This window comes from Schistocerca cancellata, chromosome 2 (assembly GCF_023864275.1).
Source record: "Schistocerca cancellata isolate TAMUIC-IGC-003103 chromosome 2, iqSchCanc2.1, whole genome shotgun sequence".
Lineage (NCBI taxonomy): Eukaryota > Metazoa > Arthropoda > Insecta > Orthoptera > Acrididae > Schistocerca > Schistocerca cancellata.
Window position 1 is genome coordinate 781,435,040 of NC_064627.1, and position 11,034 is coordinate 781,446,073.

Genomic DNA, 11,034 nt, shown 5'->3' on the forward strand with positions numbered 1-11,034 from the left:
CAGTCACTTCCGGACCTTTGTTTCCTTGTGCATCCATAATACTGTGAACATGTAGAGAAGCCGCAAAGTAGCAGTATCGTTCTGCTCGTGCGAGGGTCACTATAAATGTGCTAAGAAACACGGAAAGGAAAGAACTTTTACGGTTACAGTTTCTAAAAGTATTCAGCACAAAACTCAGTTTAACTTTCCAGTCTTGTGAACTACTTTTAAACACAGTAGGTATTAAGAGATTCATCATACTTAGTGAATGTCTTCCGCAAAAGCTATTTTTACCTGTACCGTTTTTTTATTTACTGTTATTTCCTCTCTCTCGCCCCATAAGGGCGCGAGATGTGTCGCCAGCGCGCCAATACCTCGCTCTTCAGCCTAGAGCATTTACAGAAAATAAACGAAGACATGAAAAATCTTATTTACGAATGCAAGCCGTTGGGTACTATCTGTGGAAAGAGGGAAAGTGCAAGTGTGGAAATTGGCAGAGACGTAAGAAAGGGCAGTGGAATCAAGAGAGGAAGGGATGGAATGAAATGGAGAGGGAGGACATAGGATGGAGCCCTGATGTGGAGAGTAAATAGGTGGGAAAGCAGTAGCTGGTAGAATGGATGAATGTTGTAACAGATTTCATTGTCTGGGAAAGATTGTCAGTTGCAATTACTTTTGGATAGGACATGGAGTGTGTGTAGATGTAGGAATTGTGGGATGTGTTTGTAAAGGCGTGACAGCATATCTGCATTGGAGACCACAAGGAAAACAATGGGGTTACTGGACAAGCAACCTGTATCGCCTTCAGCCACTGGCTGCCGTTCTACTGCAGATTAGCAGAATCCTGGGAGTGGAGCATCCAGAGAGTCCCCTTTCTGGTGAGAGACGCCAGAGGATGTTGTTGCTTTCCATCTCGGGTTTGAGGATCGATGTGGGAATTCAGTGCTCCGAAGGGGAAGCAGTAGGAGGGGGGCCACAAACCTTCAGTGGAGCCAGTGTAGTCGAGGAGCCCTGAGGGCCTGACGTAGAAGGCACAAAGGGCGAGGGTACTTTTGCTAGAGAGGATGACATTGTTGTAACCTGTATTCTTGGATTTTCTTTTCTCTTTGGAAGTGGTGCAATCCAGTCAACAGGAGGAAAAGTGCTCTCTGCAGTTGACACAGATGGGGGAGAGGGACAATCCTTACAGATGGGGCTTGCATTACATTCCGAAGACATACTTCAAATCTCACGCATTTGAAGCACTGCAAGGGACAGGGAACATACAGCGTCAAATTGACCTTTTTGCACAATGAGTCGCCTTCACAGGCCAAGATGAAGACCCCAGTATGAACCCTATTGTCCTTTGTACTCTACTGGATATGACAGACAAAACGTGCATCCTGTCATTGCGAACTGGCGTGTAACTCGTCGTTGGTCTGCGAAAGGAGGTCGCGATAGAAACTGATAGATACCCTGACCATAATGAGACTGTTATGGAGGGTATGATTACAGGAATGTCACCTAGCTCGTCACAGGCGACCGAACAGGGGATGTCGTTTTAATCAGAACTGAACTACTTTTCATTTTCGACATGTGTTCAATTAAGAATAATAGTTTTGTGGTTATAAACGAATCCCTAAAGGTCCTAAAGCAAACTAAGTACTGTGGAGAATCTCTCCCCTAGCCTCTGAATCCTACGAACCTTCCATGGTGCAACCAGGAAACAAAATATTTTGGAGTCATATCTCTCTGCATTGCAGTAATTCTTCCCTTCAGAAGAGACTGCAGGGGATGTGGAACCACCAGCGGAATAAAGTTTGTACCACGTTTTTTTTATAGTCAACTGCCATGTTGGCGGCCATTCCGAACAGGGACTCACCCTACAGCAGCCACCCAGCCACAGCAGTGGCAACCTGACAAGTTAACCCTTGTCTGGAGTCCCCATCCTCCAGCCACGACGAGCACATACTCCTTGGCATGCACAGGGAGTTTCCAGCTCAGGGGCCAATAGTGTAATCCCTGCATGGTCAGGGGGCTGTCATTGTGAAATGGGGAAGGCACAAAGATACAAACTCACAAGAGGTGGAATGTTCTTCTGTAAACTTTGGAAGAGGAATGGTAGGTTACCCAAAAATGTGAACCATGTAGTGAAGGATGAAAGGTTGCATGAAGTGCCAGAAGAGAAAAAAAGTGTCCAAAATCATAAACTAAATCCAACCATGATCGGTACGAAGAAGACCAACCAGTCGAAAGGCAGATGGGAAAAAAGAATAGTAGGATGGACTTCCACCACGAAAAGGGAAGTGGTGGTTCAAGGGTAGGGGACCTGTTGTGGTCAAGCTGTTCTCACAAAAGAGATGTGTTTCGGGTTCATGATACAAAGTAAAAACTAATTTGTGATAATTTTTTGGAGATGTGATTTCTTTTTGTGCCATCGTGTGTAATGGAGAGTTGGAGTGTCTCAATGGCAGTGTCTGGGACGAAAGGTTTGCTGGAGCCGGAGGCAGTACAGGCATCGTTAGAAATGTTACCGCAGCTGTCAATGGATAATATGCAGTTGCATGAGCAGGATGTGGCCCGCCACAAATTCCTCTTTTGCGCTAACCTCTTTATCTCAGTGTAGCACTCATCCTCAGTTATCTATTAGATGTATTCAAATCCCTAGCTTGCCCTTACAGTTTTTATCCTCTACAGTTCCCCCAGTACATACACGTTATTCCTTGATGCCTTAAAACATGTCTTATCATAATGAGATTTTCACTCTGCAGCGGAGTGTGCGCTGATATGAAACTTCCTGGCAGATTAAAACTGTGTGCCGGCCGCGGTGGTCTAGGGGTTCTGGTGCTGCAGTCCGGAACCACGGGACTGCTACGGTCGCAGGTTCGAATCCTGCCTCGGGCATGGGTGTGTGTGATGTCCTTAGGTTAGTTAGGTTTAAGTAGTTCTAAGTTCTAGGTGACTTATGACCTAAGATGTTGAGTCCCATAGTGCTCAGAGCCATTTGAACCATTTTTGAAAACTGTGTGCCGGACTGAGACTGAACTCGGGACCTTTGCCTTTCGCGAGCAAGTGCTCTTACAACTGAGCTATCCAAGCACGACACGCCCCGTCCTCACAGCTTTACTTCTGCCAGTACCTTGTCTCCTACTTTCCAAACTTTACGGAAGCTCTCCTGTGAACCTTGTAGAATTAGCACTCCTGAAAGAAAGGAAAAGTTTGGAAAATAGGAGACGATGTACTGGCAAAAGTAAAGCTGTGAGGACGGGCCGTGAGTCATGCTTCGGTAGCTCAGTTGGTAGAGCACTTGCCCGCGAAAGGTATGGGTCCCGAGTTCGAGTCTCGGTCCGGCACACAGTTTTAATCTGCCAGGAAGTTTCATATCAGCGCACACACCGCTGCAGAGTGAAAATCTCATTCTGGAAACATCCCCCAGGCTGTGGCTAAGCCATGTATCCGCAATATCCTTCCTTTCAGGAGTGCTAGTTCTGCAAGGTTCGCAGGAGAGCTTCTGTAAAGTGTGGAAAGTAGGAGACGAGGTACTGGCAAAAGTAAAGCTGTGAGGACGGAGCGTGAGTCGTGCTTGAGTAGCTCAGTTGGTGCCGGCACGGTAGCTCAGCGTGTTCGGACAGAGGGTTACGCACCCTCTGTAATAAAAAAAAAAACTGAGTTAATCGATCATCAACGAACTTAATCGGAGATCTTACGACCTCAGCCCCGAGCAGATACAACGAACAAACGCGGACAAAATGAGAATAAAAAAATAAAATTAAAAAAAGTTGGTAGAGCACTTGCCCGCGAAAGGCAACGGTCCCGAGTTCGAGTCTCGGTCCGGCACACAGTTTTAATCTGGCAGGAAGTTTCATGTCTTATCATTCTGTCTGTTCTTCTCGTCAGCATTTTCCGTATGTTCCTTCCTTTGCCGATTCTGGTAAACACGTGCTCTTCCTTATCTTATCAGTAGACCTGCTTTTCAACATTTTTCTGTAGCAAAACATCTGAAAATATTTGACTGTCTTCTGTTCTCGTTTTCCCACTGCCCATGTTTCTCTACCATACAATGCTGTGCTCCAAACGTACATTCTCAGAATTTTCTTTCCTAAATTAAGGTCAATGTTCGATACCAGTAGACTTTTCTGGGCTAGGTATGCTCACTTTGACTGTACTAGTCTTGCTTCGTCCGTCATGGGTAATTTTGCTTTCAAGTTAGCAAAATTCCTTAACTTCGTCTATTTAGTGATCCCCATTTTGATAAGTTTGTTACCATTTTCATTTCTACTACATCTCATTACTTTTGTCTTTTTTCGGTTTAATCTATATCCATATTCTGCAGTCATTAGACTGTTCATGCCATCCAGTAGATCCTGTAATTCTTCTTCACATTCATTGAGGACAGCAACGTCATCAGTGAATCTTATCATTAATTCCCTTTCCTCTGAATTTTTAATCCCACTCTTGAACCTTTCTTTTATTTCCGATGTTGCTTCTTTGTTGTACAGATTCAATAGTAGGGGCGAAAGACTGTATCCCTGTCTTAAACTATTTCTTATTCGAGTACTTCGTTCTTTGTCTTAGAATCTTGTTGTTCCCTCTTGGTTCGTGTAAATATTGTATACTACCCGACTTTCCCAATGATTACTCCTACTTTTCTCAGACCTTCGAACATCTTGCACGGTTTTACATTGTCGAATGCTTTTCTAGGTCGACGAATGCTATGGGCGTGTCATCCTTTTTCTTCAACCTTGCTTCCACTGTCAACAGTAAAATGAGAACTGCGTCTCTGCTGCCTTTACCTTACCTAAAGGCAAACTGATCGTCATCTAACAGATCCTCGATTCCCTTTTCCATTCTTCTATTTATTATTCTTGGCAGCAACTTGCATATATGAACTACTAAGGTGACTGCGGTATAGTTTTCGCACTTATCTGTCCTTGCTATCGTCCAAATTATGTAGATGATATTTTTCAGAAAGTTGATGGTACGTCACCAGTCTCATAGGCTGTATACACCAACTTGAACAGTCGTTTGGTTGTCACTTCCCCCAGCGATCTTAGAAACTCTGAAGGAATGCTATCTATCCCTTCTGCCTTTTTTGATCCCTAGTCTTCCAGAGCTCTTTTAAATTCTGACTCTAATACTGTATCCCCCATGTCATTCCTATCGACTCTAATTTCTTCTAACACGTTACTAGAAAAGTCCATTCCCTCATACAGGCCTTCTGGATTAAGAAGGCAATGAAAATCACTGCATTAAAGGAACATAATGTGCATCCACGAGACATGTCATCTGCCATTGAAAAGTGTTATTATGATCTCTCCACTAGCAAAAGATTTCGGAATAGTCCCCATTCGGATCTCTGGGACAGGGTTGCCAAGGGGGAGGTGACTATGAGAAACAGATTGAATACCCAACGAAAGAATACTATCCTACGAGTCGGGCCGTGGAATGTCAGAATAGGATTCGTTATGAATAGGAAAGTATGGCAGGGAGTGAGTTGCTGTGAACATTTCAGTGACAGGGTTTTTCTCATAAGAATCGACAGCAAATCAACACCGGCACCGATAGTACACGTTTACATGCTAACATCGCAAGATGAAGGAATAAAGAAAGTGTATGAGGATATTGAACAGGTAGTTCAGTACGAAAAGGCAGATCTTACAGTCGTGGGGGACTGAAATGCGGTTGTAGGGGAGCGGTTGGAAGAAGTGGTTAGAGGAGAATAGGGGTTTGGTCATAGGTATGAGACAGGAGGAAGACTAATTGAGTTCTGCAATAAATTTCAGCTAGTAATAACGAATACTCTGTTGAAGAATCACAAAAGAAAGAGGTACTTGGCAAAGGCCAGGAGATATGGGAATACACTCCTGGAAATTGAAATAAGAACACCGTGAATTCATTGTCCCAGGAAGGGGAAACTTTATTGACACATTCCTGGGGTCAGATACATCACCTGATCACACTGACAGAACCACAGGCACATAGACACAGGCAACAGAGCATGCACAATGTCGGCACTAGTACAGTGTAAATCCACCTTTCGCAGCAATGCAGGCTGCTATTCTCCCATGGAGACGATCGTAGAGATGCTGGATGTAGTCCTGTGGAACGGCTTGCCATGCCATTTCCACCTGGCGCCTCAGTTGGACCAGCGTTCGTGCTGGACGTGCAGACCGCGTGAGACGACGCTTCATCCAGTCCCAAACATGCTCAATGGGGGACAGATCCGGAGATCTTGCTGGCCAGGGTAGTTGACTTACACCTTCTAGAGCACGTTGGGTGGCACGGGATACATGCAGACGTGCATTGTCCTGTTGGAACAGCAAGTTCCCTTGCCGGTCTAGGAATGGTAGAACGATGGGTTCGATGACGGTTTGGATGTACCGTGCACTATTCAGTGTCCCCTCGACGATCACCAGTGGTGTACGGCCAGTGTAGGAGATCGCTCCCCACACCATGATGCCGGGTGTTGGCCCTGTGTGCCTCGGTCGTATGCAGTCCTGATTGTGGCGCTCTCCTGCACGGCGCCAAACACGCATACGACCATCATTGGCACCAAGGCAGAAGCGACTCTCATCGCTGAAGACGACACGTCTCCATTCGTCCCTCCATTCACGCCTGTCGCGACACCACTGGAAGCGGGCTGCACGATGTTGGGTCGTGAGCGGAAGACGGCCTAACGGTGTGCGGGACCGTAGCCCAGCTTCATGGAGACGGTTGCGAATGGTCCTCGCCGATACCCCAGGAGCAACAGTGTCCCTAATTTGCTGGGAAGTGGCGGTGCGGTCCCCTACGGCACTGCGTAGGATCCTACGGTCTTGGCGTGCATCCGTGCGTCGCTGCGGTCCGGTCCCAGGTCGACGGGCACGTGCACCTTCCGCCGACCACTGGCGACAACATCGATGTACTGTGGAGACCTCACGCCCCACGTGTTGAGCAATTCGGCGGTACGTCCACCCGGCCTCCCGCATGCCCACTATACGCCCTCGCTCAAAGTCCGTCAACTGCACATACGGTTCACGTCCACGCTGTCGCGGCATGCTACCAGTGTTAAAGACTGCGATGGAGCTCCGTATGCCACGGCAAACTGGCTGACACTGACGGCGGCGGTGCACAAATGCTGCGCAGCTAGCGCCATTCGACGGCCAACACCGCGGTTCCTGGTGTGTCCGCTGTGCCGTGCGTGTGACCATTGCTTGTACAGCCCTCTCGCAGTGTCCGGAGCAAGTATGGTGGGTCTGACACACCGGTGTCAATGTGTTCTTTTTTCCATTTCCAGGAGTGTATTTCAGTTAGGTTACATCACGGTCGGGCAGAGATTCCGGAAGCAGACACTGGATTGGACAGGAGCAGATATACCTTCAGATCACAATTTAGTGGTGTTGAAGAGTAGGCTGAAGTTAAATAGACTAGTCAGGATGAATCAATACGCAAGGAAGTGGAATGTGGAAGTACTGAGGAATGAAGAGACACTGTTGAAGTTATCTAAGATTATAGATACTGCGATATGGAATAGACCAGTAGACAGTTCGGCTGAAGAGGAATGGATATCTCTTAAGGTAATCACAGAAGTTGATAAGAAAAACATAGGTACAAAAGCTGATCGACGAAAGAAGGAAGAACAAAAACATTCAGGGAAATTCAGGAATACAGAAATACAAGTCGTTTAACAACGAAATAAATGGGAAGTGCAGGGAAGACAAGGCAAAATGGCTGCATGAAAAATGTGAGGAAATGGAAAAAGAATTGATTGTTGCACGGACTGACTAAGCATATAGAAAAGTCAAAAGAGTCTTCGCTAAAATTGAAAGCAAATGTGCTAACTGTAAGAATGCAATGGGAATTCCGCTGTTAGATGCAGATGAGAGAGCGGATAGGTTGAAAGAGTACCTTGAAGGCCTTAATGAGGGGAAAGACTTATCGGATGTGATAGAAGGAGAAACATCCAAGCTGCTGACAAGAATAACATACAAAAGAATGGAAAAGAGAATTGAGGATGTGTTAGATGACGGTCACTTCGGCTTTAGTAAAGGTAAAGGCATCAGAGAGGCAGTTCTCACGTTGCTTCTGATAATAGAAGCAATACTGAAGAAAAATCAAGACAAATGCATAGGATTTTTGACCTCGAAAAAGCGTTCGACAATGTCAAGTGGTGCAAGATATTCGAAATTCTGAGGAAAGTAGGGGTAAGCTATAGGGAGAGACGGGTAATACACAACATGTACAAGAGTGAAGAGAGAATTACAAGAGTGGAAGATCAAGATCGAAGTGGTCTGATTAAAAAGGGTGTAAGACAGGGATGTAGTCCTTCGCCCCTATTGTTCGGTCTATACATGGACGAACCAATGACGGAAATAAAGGAAAAGGTTCAAGACTGGAATTAAAATTCAAGGTGAAAGGATGTTAATGATATTACTTGCTGATGACATTGATATCCTCAGTGAAAGTGAAGAAGAACCACAGGATCTGCTGAGTGGAATGAACAGTCTAATGAGCACAGAATATGGACTGAGAGTAAATGGAAGAACGACAAAAGTAATGAGAAGTAGCAGAAATGAGAACTGCGAGAAACGTAACATCAAGATTGATGGCCATAAAGTGGAGGTAGTAGACACGGACGACTCCAAAAGCCAACTTCTTCTCCTTTTTCGCGAATGGATCACTTAGGACCACACGTAATGAACATTTGTTGGCCTTCCTTTTCGCCCAGTATTCCTTCATACGCAACGAATGGGCTAGCTTTGATTGCGTAGTCGGTTAGTTTTTCTATCTGTTTGTGATTTTTCTGATTTCATTTCTGTCATGTAGATTTGGAGACCCTAATTCTCTCAGGTCTTTTTCCGTATGTTTGTACCAGTTCGGTCTTGTAGTTTTGTTCTTTAAAAATGTATGGATTTTGTGCGTTGACCTGTTTGAGTCCATTCTTTCTAAATGCCTCATGAATTAGATTCTTCTCATGCGCATTGTGTCTGTTATTTTGAAGATATTTTTATACAGTATATTTCTGCATTGGGTTTTAGATAATGCACACCATCTTTAGTTCTTGGTCCTAGGATTTTCCTCATTATTTTACGTTCTTTCACTTCTAATCCCCTTTTTAGTGTTCTGTGTTGAAGATTTAGTGTCTCAGATGCGTAGAGAGCTTCGGGTTTAATTACTGTTGTGTAATGTCGTATTTTGCAGTTCCACGAGAGACTCTTTTTGTTGTAAACGTTTTTTTCTAACTGGAACGCCGTCTCCATTTTCTGGACTCTTGATCTGACAGATTTTTTTTCATTACAATTTTCTGCAATCTGTTCACGTAAATATTGAAATTCTTTTATTCGAGAGATATATTTATAACCAATTTTGAGATCGGAAGATGCATCTTTGATCTCAGTCATAAATTTTGTTTTTTCAAATGAAATTTCTAATCCTATTCTTGCTGCCTGCTCTTGTAATAATTCTAGCTGTTTCTATGCGTTGGTCATGTCTTGGGCGATCGGTGCCATGTCGTTAGAAAATACTAAACTGTCTAATTCTATGCTCTTACGTTTTGGTCCCTGTCTGTGTTCTGGTGCACCTGCTTTTATTCATTCTCGAACAACTTTTTCAAGAGAACAATTGAAGAGCACTGGGGACAGTCCATCCCCTTGTTGTACTCCTGTGTCTACTTCAAATTCTGTGCTCAATTCTTCGATAAATTTTACTTTGGATTTGGTCTCCGTGAGTGTTTCTTTTATGACGTTTGTTGTCTTTTGATCTAGTCCAAATTCTGCTAACACTTCAAAAAGGGATGCTTTTTAAAGTCGACAAACGTGATGACATAACTTTTGTTTGAAGTGCTATGCAAATATTTCATCGAGTTTTTCAATGATTTGTTCTACGCATGATCGACCTTTCCTGAATCCACCTTGCCGACTAGTATTGGCAAAAATGGCATTCCTGGCCAAGAGAAGTCTACTAGTATCAAACACAGGTCTTAATTTGAGGTAGAAATTTCTGAGATTGTATGATGGTGAAACACGGACTGTGCGAAAATCAGAACAGAAGAGAATCAAAGCATGCTACAGGCGAATGTTGAAAATTTGGTGGGCTGATAAGGTTAGGAATGGGGAGGTTCTGCGTAGAATCAGAGAGGAAAGGAATATATGGAAAACACTGACAAGAATAAGGGACAGGAAGCTTTAGATGGTAAAAACTGTAGAGGAAGACAGAGATTGGAATGCATCCAGCTAATAATTAAGGACACAGGTCGCGAGCGAGGTGGCGCAGTGGGTAGCACTCGCATTCGTGAGGAGGACGGTTGAAACCCGCATCCGGCCACCTGTTCGCTGAATCACTCCAGGCAAATGACGAGATGGTTCCTTTGAAATGGCAAGGCCGATTCCCTGCCTCATCCTTCTCTAATCCGATGGGACCGAAGACCTCGCTGTTTGGTTCCCTCCCTGAAACCAACCAACTCAAAACATTGTTTTCCACTCGTGGTAGGTGACGCGGTAGTCGACAAATATCACATGAGCCTGTTTTTGAAATTAAGAACCGACGCATTTGATTTCATACTTCATTAATGATGTAAATGTAAATCTTTATGTTCTAACTGTTGATATTTATGCTCCAGATTTACTCAGTGTTGCAAATTTGACTCTACAGTACAACATGGTAAGCCGTTTCAGTGCCTGACTAGGAGTTACGTTTCGCGTGATCCAGGATGAGGCAGGTTTATCTGTTTAGCAAGAGTAATAGAAGGCAGATTTCAGACTACCTAACAGATCAAAACGAAAATTTCTGTTCCGACACTGACAATGTTGAGTGTTTATGGAAAAAGTTCAAGGCAATCGTAAAACGCGTTTTAGACAGGTACGTGCCGAGTAAAACTGTGAGGGACGGGAAAAACCCACCGTGGTTCAACAACAAAGTTAGGAAACTACGGCGACGCAAAGAGAGCTTCACTCCAAGTTTAAACGCAGCCAAAACCTCTCAGGCAAACAGAAGCTAAACGAAGTCAAAGTTAGCGTAAGTAGGGCTATGCGTGAAGCGTTCAGTGAATTCGAAAGTAAAATTCTATGTACCGACTTGACAGAAAATCCTAGGAAGTTC